The sequence below is a fragment of the Aythya ferina genome (assembly GCF_964211825.1).
Source record: "Aythya ferina genome assembly, chromosome: 5".
NCBI classification, from domain to species: Eukaryota; Metazoa; Chordata; class Aves; order Anseriformes; family Anatidae; genus Aythya; species Aythya ferina.
The window spans coordinates 32,654,276-32,668,265 of record NC_140301.1 but is presented as its reverse complement, the minus strand read 5'-3'; positions in this window follow the sequence as shown (position 1 = coordinate 32,668,265).

The following is a 13,990-nucleotide window of genomic DNA, read 5'->3' as shown; positions in this document are numbered from 1 at the left end:
CATGAATGATGCTAGGGAGGGCTTTCAGCCCACTGCACACATGTAATGCCTCTCAGGTCACATCTCAGGGCTTCCTATGTGGATACCGGTGGCACTGGAAAGCTGCGGCGGTTCCTGGGATTTAGGGAGGGTCTTAGTCGTCCTCCTCCTTCCTCTGCTGCCTCCTCCCTCTGTCCCCGCTCCCAAGCCACCAGCCCTGCTCCCCTGCCCCAGTCTCCCGGTGGCGCTGACTGAGGCCACTCGCAGAGGATACCTTAGGACCTCACCACAGCGATGGTTCCCCTGTCACCCTGCTTCCTCCATCCTTCCAGGGCAGCCAGTCCAGCTCAGGACTGTCCTGCTGGGCTGCCCAACAAGTGCACAGGAGAGGCAGCAGCTTTGGGAGCTAAATCAGTGTGGTCGTGCCAAGCAATCCCTGGAGTTGTTATACCAGCAAGTGCTGGAGTTTCGCCTTAGAAACTGCATATAAAGTTCATTAGGAGAAAAAAAAAATGCAACCTGCTGCTAGAAACAGAGAAAAATCAGCCTATGCTACAGCTCTAAAAATTAAATTGTACTCAGCCGGGGAGGGCTGCATTCCAACCCCACCCAAATCAGAAAGCTGAGAAAACTTCAATGGGCTCTAGCTTCTGGATTATTATTATTATTATGACAGGGTTTTCCTCTCAGGATTCAGACTCTCTCTAAATGGTGGGAAAAAGGGTTTTATACAACCTCCAGTCTCCACATGACAAAGTGACTGCCTATTCCTACAGTCGTCTGAACAGAATAGACGGAATAAGCTATTGTCTGTGCTCAGAAGTCAGCTCCTGCACCGGCACTTGATTGGTCCAGGATGTAGAGGAACAAAAAGGTCATTGAATAAAAGAAGAACAATACTTTTCATGAAACAAATGAGCTTTTGCTAATTTATAACATGTTTGGTTTGGGTATCATATACATCAAAATGATGTAATTAGTAAATGTCATTTTCTGGAGAGAGAGAGCTCCACAAACCCTTAATGATGGGAATTTCCTGCCCCAGGCTGGAGTCTCTGGACTACCGGGGCATCATAAAGATGCTGTATTTCACCAATAATTACAGTGGGTGCAAAGTGGAACCCAACTGTGCAACAAGGGGAAAAGGAAAAAGTTCACCTATGGCAGAGGTTAGTTGCACCAAAGCGTTAATGAGAGAAACGTAATGGAGCAAAGGCTGATTAAAATGGGCACAGTCAGAAGCTCAGCTCTCAGAGCACCTCGGTCCAAGGGACACTCGGACATGGACAGAAGCTTTGCAGGCTGTGCAGCACTCTGCTGAACGCATCCCATTGCAAGGGTAGTTTTCAAATAAGAGACCTCAATACACTCAACAGAAACACAGTCACACTCACAGCAGAGGTGCTCATGCCAGAGGCTATGTTTTCTAGATCTGAGAGGAAAAGCTGCTCTCACATCGCTCTTCCCTCAAAGAAGAGTCAGAAGTACTGGAGATCTCATGTAAGATACTTCCCTTACTGTTGTTCCAGATTGCACAGGGCCACCTGTACCAGGAGTCTCAAGACTCCTGATATTCACAAACCTATTGCCTCACTGCAAGACATGAGTCATCTAGCAACATAAGGAACCTTCTTGCTAGTAAAACAGTATTTTGCACTTTTTTTCTTTTTAATTTGGCTTGAAACTAAGCTGGGTGTAGGTTTATCCAAAACCACCAGAAAGAGCAACTGGCTACAGCCTTTAAGGCCAAAATACCTGAAAACCTTCTTCAGATACACATCTGCCCTCTTCTAATAAGCATATCAGCCACATCTGGGAGACTACCCAAAAACCTCCTTATTTCACTTCCTCCAGGTCCTTAAGGCAGTCCCAAGTTGAATGTTGTTATAATGACAGTGGAAGGGGAAAAAGGGGGGGGGGGGGTGAGGGGGAGGGGGAAAAGTGTCTCCTTGCACTGTAAGGGATGGAGAGACATAGCAAATAGCTAGGGGTCTATGAGATTTGAAGAGCCTACCAAAAGCGCCATGCCCTGACGTAGCTGCTCAGACTCAGGAGATTACCACAGAGACCCAGTGTTTTGCTTTCATTTCAGATGTTTCTGACCCTTTCTCTGCAGAAGTGTTGCATCATTTTCACCCCCTTGGACCAAGGCTCCTGCAGGAGCATGAAGATGCTCAGGCTGTCTCAAGAGCAGCGTGGTGCTCTCTTCTCCCCAAGGGCTTGCTGCAGCTCAGCTGCTCCCAGGAGTGGGCAAGGTGGTGGTGAACCAAGCCACAACCTAGAAAACCTTTTCTCATGCGAAAATCCAGTAGGCAGCCTTATGAGGAGAAACCTCCTCTGGCAATGGCCACAACATTCTCTGAGCTGTGTGATAAATATGTTATATTAGTTCATGTTTCCTTCTTCACAGGAATTACTCAGGCACACGTGAAACAATAACACAATCTGGAAAAAGCTTCTTTCATCGTTTGTAGTGCAACTTTGTTCTTCATGGCAAGTTAGATGTATGTGGGAACTAAAACCGAAGCCCAAAGGGCTAGTGAATGCTAATCACCAAGTCTCTTCTGCCAGTAATGGGCATGTCTGAGCTGGAAATGTTTAACTGCTAGGGATTTTCACCTCTCTTAGCAAAGGAAGGACACCTCTAAATGTGACATTCTTCTCCCCAGGAAATGCCCCTACATTCTCTGCTGGTCAGAAAGGAAAACACTCCAGTGCAAATAATTTACTTCACACCCGCTTCTTTCCTCCCCTTTAATTTGCTTTTTCAAAAATTCCTTCTGCTGCCAACTTTTCTATCTTTTATGAAGATTAACCCAGCAATTCCCACTTTTGTGAGCAGCTCCAACGGAAATCTGCTAAAAGAATAATCTCGAGTCAACAAAAGTGCACTCTGATGGGCCCCAGCTGAGCCAGCTGTGTTTCTGCAGGTCTGCAAGAAAAAAAAAGGAAAAGCTTGAGTGTCCTCCTTGCAGGTAGAGCTAAGGTGGTACAGCAGAATAGGTGACCGCACATCAGCTGATCAGCTGCTCCTCTGTTCATACATCATTGTTTCTGGGCTCCTGGGCACCAGAAGGCAATGTCAGCAGAACGCACCATGCCCTGCAATGCTGCTGTGTGCAGTCCTGGAGGTGAGCACTGCAGCCAGCTGAGGGGCAGGAGACGTGTTTGGGTGCTGCCCTGCCTGCTGACAGTTCCCTGGGGCCCCCAGGTAGAAGGGAAAGCAGTGGGAGAAGACCCATAGGTGTCCATGTGTGGAGTCACCTGCTTTTACCCCGACAGGGAAGAAGTCTGCAGCCCTTCCCGCACAGCCAGGCAGCCACCAGCATGTGACACATCACCCTCAAGGAACCAGGGCAGCAGGTAAAAGGGCTGACTCACAGACCATCCACCTTTTTCAGCAAGCTTCTCACTTACCATAAACGAATGTCTGCAGCACACTTTCAATTCCTCTAAATCACACTCCAGCCTAGCCCTGCATTATCAGATGCCAAGAGCTTGACTGTGACCTCAAGGTAATACCGCTGCCCACAGCTACTGTAATGCCATGGGCACAATGCAGTGGTCATGTTAACAGACTGAGAAGCTTTGTAGGTGGTGAGGGGAGGAGAACTTGTGAAGATGAGCAGCCTACAGCTGCATGTGGTTAGAGAAATGTGGGTGGTGATGCACCAAAGAAATGGGCGGTGCTTGTTTATTCCAGTGGTTTCCTGCATTATCATATATGTCTGGACAGAGAGAAGCAATAAAGGTGTAATTCAGGTTAAATATTTATTTACTGCCTACTTAGAAAATGTCACTGAGCTAACCGAATAGTCTCTTCTCATCACAGCAGTCCAAGGTCATACATTACCAGTAACTGCAATTTCCCAAGTCTCATCTTTGGCAGAGCCTGTTCTCACAAGTGCCTCACCCAGTCACTGCAGTAGGTGGCATGGAGGAGGAAGAAAAAGTGAATAACAGCAAGGCAGCAGGAAGGAAAAGTCTGTAAAAGGCATGGGGAAAGAAGATGGGGCAGTGTAAGAGCAACTGAAAGAGTTAGTCAAGTACATGCACTTACTGGACTAGAACAAGAAGTGAATTGGAAAAAAAAAAAAAAAAAAAAAACACACCAGCAACCTAAATGCAACAACTGCACTGAGGCACTATTGCTTTTATAGATTCATCCCCCTTCCTGGGACAAGCTCTGCTCAGTAGAATGCAACAGCCAAATGCACTGCTTGTGGATGGGGAGAAGCAGAAGCCAGCATGGGGCCAAAAACCCCAGCACTTCAAAATCTCTGCACCATGAAGACCAATCCAGGTACACAGAGTTGTCTCTGTTTTTGATGTGGAGATTAATATCAGGACAGGGTCTGAGGTTCCCAGTAGCTGAGCTCTCCAAAAGCAAGACTGGGGATCCAAGGGCAAAGTGCTACACAAGAACACTAAAACATTCAGAGTACAAACCCCCTCAGTATGTTTCTTTAATTTTACAGCTTATATAATAACCTGATTTGGCCTTTGACCTTTTTGCTTGCTCAGCCTGGAAAGAGAAAGTAGCCACAGATTCAGATTGAGCAACTACCAGAACCCAACAGGACAGGATGGCAACCCTTCTGGGCACAGCTCTGTTCTGTGGAGGCGTCTCTCATTCCTTCCTCTGCTGCCACATGCCAGAGGACACAGCCGTGATGATCCCAAGGGCTCAACTCAAAGCTTCCAGTCCTCAGAGAGCACTGGCTCATACTCCAAAGAGACCTCTCCATCCCCAGAGACACACTTGCCCTGCTGAGGTGAGGACAAGCCCCTGGGGAGATCTCACACACTGCATCAGCTGGAAAGCTTGCTGCAAAATCAGCAAGGAGAAAACAGGCATGGGAAGGTGAAGTAGGAAACAAGACAAACCTAAGAGGAGCTGTTTGGTTTTTTGTTTGTTTGTTTTAATCCATTTAAGAGTGTGGCACCTGTAACAGCATATTGCCATAAGTTCCAAATTGTAATCACACTTATTAAACAGACAAAAAAACTACTTGTTTTAGAATCAACAGCTAGTAATCTCATTTTGTTCTTCCACATTCTCAAGCTACAAGAAATATTAAGTCATTCCTAAAACGAAGAAAGCAGGGCAGGGTACCCCTCACATGCCCCTCTGACAGCTGCTTCCCTCCTCTGCTTAGTGCCTCCTCACACAGCCACTGTCCCACATCCCCAGCTCTTTTGTGGCCCTTTCCTGTCCCTTTTCTACAGATGGAGCAGGGTTTCAGACAGCAGTATTACAGAACCAGATTGCAGGCAGTTCAGTTTCATCCCTAGTCCCTGTCCTAAAAGGCTGATGACATTTTACCTGCCTATTTGCAAAGGGAGGCATGAACATGACAGCAAACACAAGAGAGCTTGGTCTGTAGACAGATTCAGTGGGCAGAAACTACCAACTCCTGCATAGAAGGGACATCAAATATCAACTGTTATTCAGAGCAGGCTTGTGACACCAAGCCCCACTGTTTGTCCCTGTTAAACTACTTTGGTAAGCAGCTACAACTTCTTTGAAGGCCTCTATCTCCCAGAAAAAAAAAAAAATAAAGTGAGTTTTCCATGTGAAAATCCATATGGCATCAGCATGGCAAGGGTCTCTGTATGCACTCAGAGCAAGAGGTACTGAGCATTAGGTGTTATCCCCCCCACTCACAACCCATTAAAGCAACTTTCAGAATCATGTTTAATCAAGAATTAATGCATGTTTAATCAAGAAGCCTCACCTGAACACTATCACATACGCTGGCTCAGAGAATTGGATATGACTTGTGGCATCTTTCCAGGTCATCACCCAACATGTGCTGACCAAAAGTCACTGCCATCTATGATATCACCCATCATGATTATGACAGCTCTGTTGGCTTCTGCCTTGCTGCCAATGACTATTGATCCATACACAAGGACTGCCTGCATCTTTTTTGATGGGTTTAGTAGAAACACACTGCTAACTACACCTCCACATGAAGGAACATGAGAAGAGCAGCATATAATACTGCTGCTGCTTGGGCTGTAGTGGGTCCTTTAGCAATAGGAGATACCAATCTTTAAAGCTATGCATCCAAAAACACCTCCAAGCAACACCAAATTCAAGGAGAATAAGCTTGAGGCCACAGGAACCTGATCTGAATAGTCACCCACTGATGGAGAATTCAGTGGTCCCTTCTATGGGTTTAACAGCATCTGATAAAGTTATAGGCAGCACATTTCTAGCCTAGCTAAACTCTACATAAAGCACCACTGAAAAAAGCACCACCATAAAGTGCCACATATCTACAGAATGTGTAGTTGGAGGTGCTTTGGAGTCTGCAGCAGTATGAGACTTGGACCCTACAGTAGATCTCTAAATGACAAAAACTCATCAATTCCTGTTATTTTAGGAGCAAACTGGAGTCACTTCGGTGTTTCTACACCATAAGCCTCAACTATACTGTGTTCATTACTATATTTTGCTAAGCCAGGCCCTGTTCTCTAAGTATTTTGTTTGTACAGCAGCTTTTGTTGGTATTTCCTCATTCAGGCTGCAGTCACTCAGAGTATGAGTATTTGTATGAATCATTCCTCTAATCACCCTTGCTGGCTGCCTCTGAATGACTGCTCAGTTAGAAGAAACGTGAATGAAAGTAGTGTGGGTAGCAATTTTAAGACTGAGCTTGATTTCCCCAACTTGTATACGAGGTAAATAAGAAAAGAAACAAGAGCCAGCACTAAGACCTGTTCTAAAAACCAGTGCCAACCAAAGCACAAAGACATCTGCATGCAGCTTCTTCTCCCCCACCCCACCACTTCAAACCATTGCCTTCAGAAGAGCAGATGTACCCACATTTGGGATATCACACACCTGCATGCTAAAACAGGGTCCCAAGAGCCAGTCTCCTACCTTCTGCATCACCTTCTCTATGTCTTCTTTTCAGATACCATTTTTCAGCTTTCCTTCACTCTTTATGTTGAGATCTTCACTCTCCCCTTAAACACCCAGCACATCTCACTGACCTCAGTGGGGAGCTCCAAGCAGAGCTGTAGAACAGGCAAAGAAACCTCCTTTCTTCCCAACCCACCACTTTTATCCTGCCACAGTGCTGACTGATGACAGAACTCAGGTCAGCACAGTGCTATCAGGAAGAGCACATCATGAGGAACACCTGCATCTGGGTTTGCCCAGGGCTTCCTAGCAAGGCTGCCTTGCCTCAGGTGAGCGTAATGATGCCACCCTCATTGAGAGCACCATGGGGACCACAAAAACACATTTCCAGGTGGATATATATTTTATCTTTAACCACTTGCCCACTGTTTGTAGTGTGAAGAAATGGTTCAAAACAGGTCTGCCACAGAGGATATTCTGTGGGATTATACAGCTGCTGTGCCACCAGCCCCAAGCGAACTGGCCAGAAGAGCAGGCAGAGAGAGCCAGCAGGACTTGCATGAGCAGTTGTATCCCTACCCGTCTCCTATCCCCCTACATCTTCTGCCATTGTTCCCTGCTGCAGCCCTGCCGGTGGCAGTCACTGCTGGAGAGCTAACGCAGGGGAAACTGTCCCTGGTGACTTTTCTGCCCTGTCATCTGCACTTGACCTGATACAAAGCAGATATCTGGTGGGTAGAAATCAAGGCAATGGGATGTAGACTGCCCTCCAGTTCCAGCTCCTGCTACCAAGTCTGACGGAGAACAAGGCTTACAGAGGCCTTGCCAAAACTCTTAAATATAAAAGCTCCATCTAGGAATACTTTAAAGCTGGAAGTGGTCTTTGCAAATGATTGTTCACTGTTTTCATCAGTTTGAAGAGTTAGCAAGAATTAATCAGTTGTGAATTGTTTCTAAAATGAGACAAGAAGCAGCACTCATCCACAGGGGACTGCAGCAGGCATGAAATGAAACAGAACATGAAAATATGGCCAAAACTTTTAAATGGGAAAACAAGCAGACACCAAAATAAGCAGTTGTACAATATGTTGTGTAAAGTGCCTTCGCTGGGCAATTCATCATTAACAGAATAAAACGTTTCCCAGTACATGAGATAAAGCATCTTGGTTTGGTGATATTCTTCAAAGGCTTCAGCTGCCACTGTGTAAATTTCAAGACTGAAGGCTAACGCCTGTGCTAGATCCTAGGTAATAAACACACTGGGTATCTAAATTGTCATATGTCTTGGCATATGACCAGCAAAATGCATGTGGAAAACAGTATGCCAGTAAATCTGCCTTCTGCTTTTAAGCTGATTATTCAAGGGTTAAATATGAGATCCTCTAATGAATTAATAAAATATAGATATATTTTAAAAGCTATTAATTCATCACAATATCTATTTTGGAGCATTATGAATGTATAAGAGATAAGATGAAAATGCTTTGTAGCCTACAAAGAGTTCATTAGTGGTGGTATCCATCATTTGAAATCTCCCTTCATCTACACTCACTACAACACCCCTGATTTTATTGAGTGAACCTAAAACAGAATCTTGCCTTAGACTCTCCTTCTCTGAGGTTAAAAGGGTGCTCAAAACCCAGACCCCAGTGTGAAACCTGATTGTACAAGTTATTCCATTCAGCATCACAATTGTGGTGCAGATCCCCAGCTTCATCCAGGTACCTCAGCTTGCACCCTGTCTGGGTTGGATCGATGCCATTTGCTCCTTTGTCTTGCTGTGACATGAGGAAGGTTTCACTGAAAAGAGCATCAAATTGCAAGCCATCTATGAGTCTGTATTTCTTTATATCTAGTAGCTAGTTCTGCAAATTCTGTCACGAGGATTGTGCTCTCACCAGGACTGGGACACCCCCATCCTAAGCTCGATATCCCAAGCAGTGGATGCTCAGAGGTCACCCTTTGCTCCCAGCTCTGCCACAGGCTTCTGCACATCTTGAAAAACCACATCATCCCTGCTCTTTTTCCCCTCTCCTGGCTTCTGACTGACTTGTCCATTCAAACACCAAGGAAGGAATTAATCTCACCTTGCTTTAGCTTCCTAAAAATGAGGGGCCTGATCTAGACATTCAGGATCTTCTAGAGTTAATGGAGAGAGAAGGGTTTCTGTAGATGGTTCACCTGGTCTAATGCAGATTGCCCTCTCAGGGTGGGCGATATGGTCCCATGTCACAGTGCTGTCTCCAGAGGAAATGTGGGTGCTTAACGTGGCCCATATATCTGTTACACAGCTAAAGTAAGGTGGGACAACTCCCACCCTAAGCTGGGTCTCCCACTCTGGGTTTGTGTGTGTGTGTGTACACAGAACCATACACAGAGGTCCCATGTCTCACCCTAAACTTTTAAACAAGATAGTGCCTCAGCCTCACCCTTCTGTTTCATCCCTTCATCACAACAGCTACATCCCCTCCAGGGTGGGGCGGATCTCTGCTCTCTGCCCTTCCACAGGTGGGAAGACAGGCCCAGTGGAGGGAGGAACATCTCCATGGCATCCCAGGGCTGCAGAAGACACTGCCACCATGGGACAAGAGCAGGAGGAAGGAGTTGGGTACCCCATGCCCTCAGTATCCCATTGTTGTGCGTCATTTAGCACTGGAGATGAAGCATGTATTGCACACTCGTTCAGGGCATGCTACGTGGTCAAGCACCAACTTTCCTTAGTTTGCTAAATTACCTGATGAAACTTCTGATTTAGAGAATACAGCCGGGAGCCTGGGCAAGCACAGCTTTTGCCATCCAAATAGATCTGCTGTCACATATGACTGACAAGATATTTATGCTGATGGGTCAACAGACAGACAGACAGATTCATTAATTTTCTTCTCCCTTGTCCCATTATCTAAGCCCCTGTGCCATCCGCAGCCACTGGAGTGAATGTTCATTTCTATTCCATTGTCATACTAACTACTGCTCTAGTTTAAGTATTCTTTTGAACCCCAAGAACAATGTGCGCAAGGCGCAAATCCATCCCACTCCTCCATGGCTAAGTAGGGCCATTAGACAGGAGAAACAATAGAAACGCAGCGGGTGCTCTGTGTTTGCTCCCTGCATGGCCGCACACAAAGACAAAAAGCGAGGAGGGCTGGATGGGCCAGGGATGGGTGTTGGATACCCCGATGCACTCATTTTCCCAGCATCCCCAGATCACAAAGAAAAAGAGGTTTTGCATGGGCCTGCAGAGGCTACATCAGTCACTGGGCACAGGACCTCATTGTTTGGTTTGTTTTGTTTCCCTGAACAATATGTCACATATTTACTTTCCTCTTGGAGGGCTGATGCTAGCATAAAATCATCACCACGTTATGTCAAAATGTCAGCATGCCACATCGCCACAGCTCCACATGAGGCTGCCTCATGGGCCCCCACTAGGATTTCTGCATCCAATCATTTCCCATAAGCAGTGTTCACAGGATGTGAGATCTTCTTAAAATAGGACAAACCCAGAAATCCTGGAGCCGGTGGCAGCCCTTGTTCATGTCTCTGTCTTGAGTGACTCCATCTGGACAATCTAGGATCACTTTTGATGGGCTGTGGGAGCAGCTGCTCCTGGTTAAAATCTTTTTTACTAGAAATAAATAAAAATGCTATGAATAAAATGTCAGGATGGTCTTTCTCTTTCTTCGGTCATTAGCAGGTTTTACCTCTAGCGCAGGGATTTTAAAAGGTATTTTCTCACTTAGGTGTCCAGCTGTGTTTTAAACACCCTTGGCTTTTACCAGTCTGCAGCTTTGAGAAAATACAACTGCCTTGAATCAACTAATCCTGGTGCTCAAGCAGGTGCAGCTCCACCGAATGCCAAGTAGACCTCTCCTCCTGCTATTACAACACTGGCCTCCAAATCTGACCCAAAATTCAGTCCTGGGCATCCAGCAGCCCCTGCCTAATGCTGGGCTCTGAGGGCAGCGAGGAAAGCAGGAGAGCTCAGCAGGAACCTGGTGTGGCCACCACGAACCCCTGCGGGGGACCAGCCCACAGGAGGTGGATGCCACCAGGGTAATGGTGTGTCACGGACCTCTGCTGGGTGCAGGGCTGGAGGCCACGAGCCTTGTCTGCCCCAGAAGGGCTCCCCTATGCCCCGATGCCTTGTTCTTGTTCCTGCCCCAGTGGAACAGCCTGCATGGGGAAAGGGTTAAAACTGCCTCTTACCCGCTTTCTGTGACAGATCCCTTCACTCGGTGCTATATAATGTAGCCCCAAACATATTCTAAGCAGCCAAGGGCAGCCCAACCATCTGCTGGAAGACACAGACCTTCTGATGCAGGAGTTCCCAAAGCCTGGCCCATGGGATATTTACTAAGGAGCAGGCAAAGGAAATTTGCCCCTTTAACCAGAGCCAGCCTGCACTTACTTTGTTAAGTTGCTTCAGGCAGTGTCCCATCCATGACTGTTGACCCATACAGTGCCTTTTGTATGAACAAAGACTTGGGAACCTCTGGTCCCAGTGAGGCACATCCAGCCTCTCCGCTCCACCCTGCCAATCCCACCCATGGCTCTAAGGTTCAAAAAATGACCCAGATTTGGGCATCTCCCAAGTACCTCCTCTCCCAGGTACCTCCTCTCAGGTCTAGTCGTAGTTTCCAGGGGTGCTTTTTATGAGAAATCCCAATTCTGTCCAGCCATCTCAGGTAAAAGTGCCAAATGACTGCGTAGACTTCTTGCTGGCTTCCAAAGGCAATTGGGCTCCCACAGCCAGGTGCATTGAAAGTGGTACCCACAGCCTGCACTGAATTAATTAAGAAAGAAACAGAGCCACATAACTGAAATACATACATATGTATAATTTTTTTATTTATTCAGATTCAGCTGCCTTTGAAAGGCACAATAGCACAATAAATTAAGCAATAAGCGTGGTCACACAAGATCCCAGAAATACTAAAATCGCCTCTGGAGGAGGAAATTGGTCAGCCCGGTGCTGCTCCCTCCCTCTATGAGGAAACTGCCCGGTGAAACCTCCCCATGCCACATTACTCACTCCACTTTCTCATCTCCCCAGTGACGCTGTTTTCTCTCCCCTGAGACCTGCAGGGAGACACCTGGAGAGGTTCCACCCTGCTCCCCCAGCTCAGCTCGGCACAGCACACCTCAGCCCCGACACCCACAGAAGGATGGGGTCGGGTCCCCTGTCCCACAAGGTCCCCGTGCAGGGGTCCCAAGCTAGCCTCACCCCAGCATTAAGATAACACAGCGTTAAGGAAGGTGGGATCGGTGACTTTAGTGCTCGACACAAATAAGAAAGAATAAACAAAAGGCACTTTTTAATGTTTTGTGTCTTTCCCAGCTCCGGTCCGTGCCCTGGCAGAGAGTTTCAGCCGAGGCGAAGCCCCGGGCTGGGCGGCTGTGCCGGTGGGGCGCTGGGCTGGGGTAGGGCTTGGGAGCTGCTGTGGCATCTGGCATGAAAAAATGTCCCGGGAAGCTGTTACATTAAATGGCCAAATCGATTTATTGAATGGCAGGTGTTAGCTACAAACAGATGGAGAACATAAAGGCATAAGCAGGCATTTGTATGGAAAAGAAGCCATCGATTTGGAGCTGAGAGGCTCAATAGTGATCGTTATACCCTTTAATAGAAATGTTCTTATTTTTATGGGCTCAGCTCCGAGCAACAATGGGCACACACACCGCCGCGCTGTCCCGGAGCCCGGCCAGGGCCGGGGGGGTCGCTCCGAGCCGAGCCGAGCCGAGCCGAGCCGAGCCGGGCCGGGCCGGGCGGTACCGAGCCGGGCCGGGCGGTGCGGAGCGGTGCGGGGCCGGGCGGTGCGGGGCGGAGGGGGGATGCAGAGCCGTGCCGAGCTGTGCCGAGCAGAGCCGTGCAGAGCCGTGCCGAGCTGTGCCGAGCAGAGCCGTGCAGAGCCGTGCAGAGCCGTGCCGAGCCGAGCCGAGCCGTGCCGAGCCGCGCTGTCCCAGTTGGCACGCGGCGTGCCCGGCCGGCCCGTGGCAGCGCCCCGCGGCAGATGAGGCACGCGCCGGCCTCATTACAATGAGAATGGGCAGGCTGGAGGAGCCATGTGGCAGCAACAGTTTGCAAATCCCCCCTCCTTCTGTGCGAATCGGGAAACATTTCCAAACATTTGTACCCCAAATCGACCACATTAACACCCCTCGGAGCGGCTCTCCCTGGAGAGATGCTCCGCGCTATGGACATTTAGGCAGAAACAAAACAAGCAAGGGGGATTTTTCTTTTCTTTTCGCCCTTTCTTAGGCTCTCTGGGTGTGTGTCAGCGCTGAATCGATGCGCAACTTTCTAGCTAAGGGGTTTAAAAGCCATCGGGGAATCCGGCTCACGGAGTGGGGCCGTGCACATGGCAGGGGCTGCGGGCGGGGAACAGACGGGCAAGCTCCAGGCTCGGGTGCCCGGTAAAGCACCCCTCAGGTCCCGATAAAGCACCCCTCAGTTCCTGGTAAAGCACCCCTCGGTTCCCGGTAAAGCACCCCTCAGGTCTTGGCAAAGCATCCCTCGGGTGCCCGGTAGAGCATCTCTCGGGCAGGCGCTGGGGCAGACCGGGACCCCTGCCGAGCAGGGCAGTGGGCAGATGAGGAACCCCCCCGAGTGTCCCCGAAATCGCGTGGGGGCTGCAGCCGAGCCTCTTGCTCCTGTCCCTATAGGAGCCGCGGCCCCACTGCCACGGGTGGGGCGGGCACCCCCCGAGACGCCTGCAGGGCACCGAGCTGCGGGCGTGCTGCTCCCAAAATAAACGCAGGGAAAGGCTCACGCGTGTCCCCTTCCAAAAAAAAGCCGGGTGCCAGCACTTTGTGGCTGAAGCCCCGGCTCTGGGGTGTCCCCCCGGCCTGGCACCCCACGCGAGGTGCTGGCCCTACACGCCACACTCCGGTGGATCCCCTAAGTAACGGCTGCACTTTCAGGCTCAGCTGTCCGATGCTGTTAACGCAACTTTTTTTTTTTTTTTCCATCTGAAGCCTGTGTGCGTGTGTCAACATGCAGCAGGTGGTTTATTATATTCCCCGGTTATTATTTTATTAGGGCTCTCTTTATAGCCGCAATCACAATGATGCCCTGGAGTTTCGAGGAGGATTTTACATCTCTTTCGCACCACTCGCTCCGGCTTCTGGAAATATTTG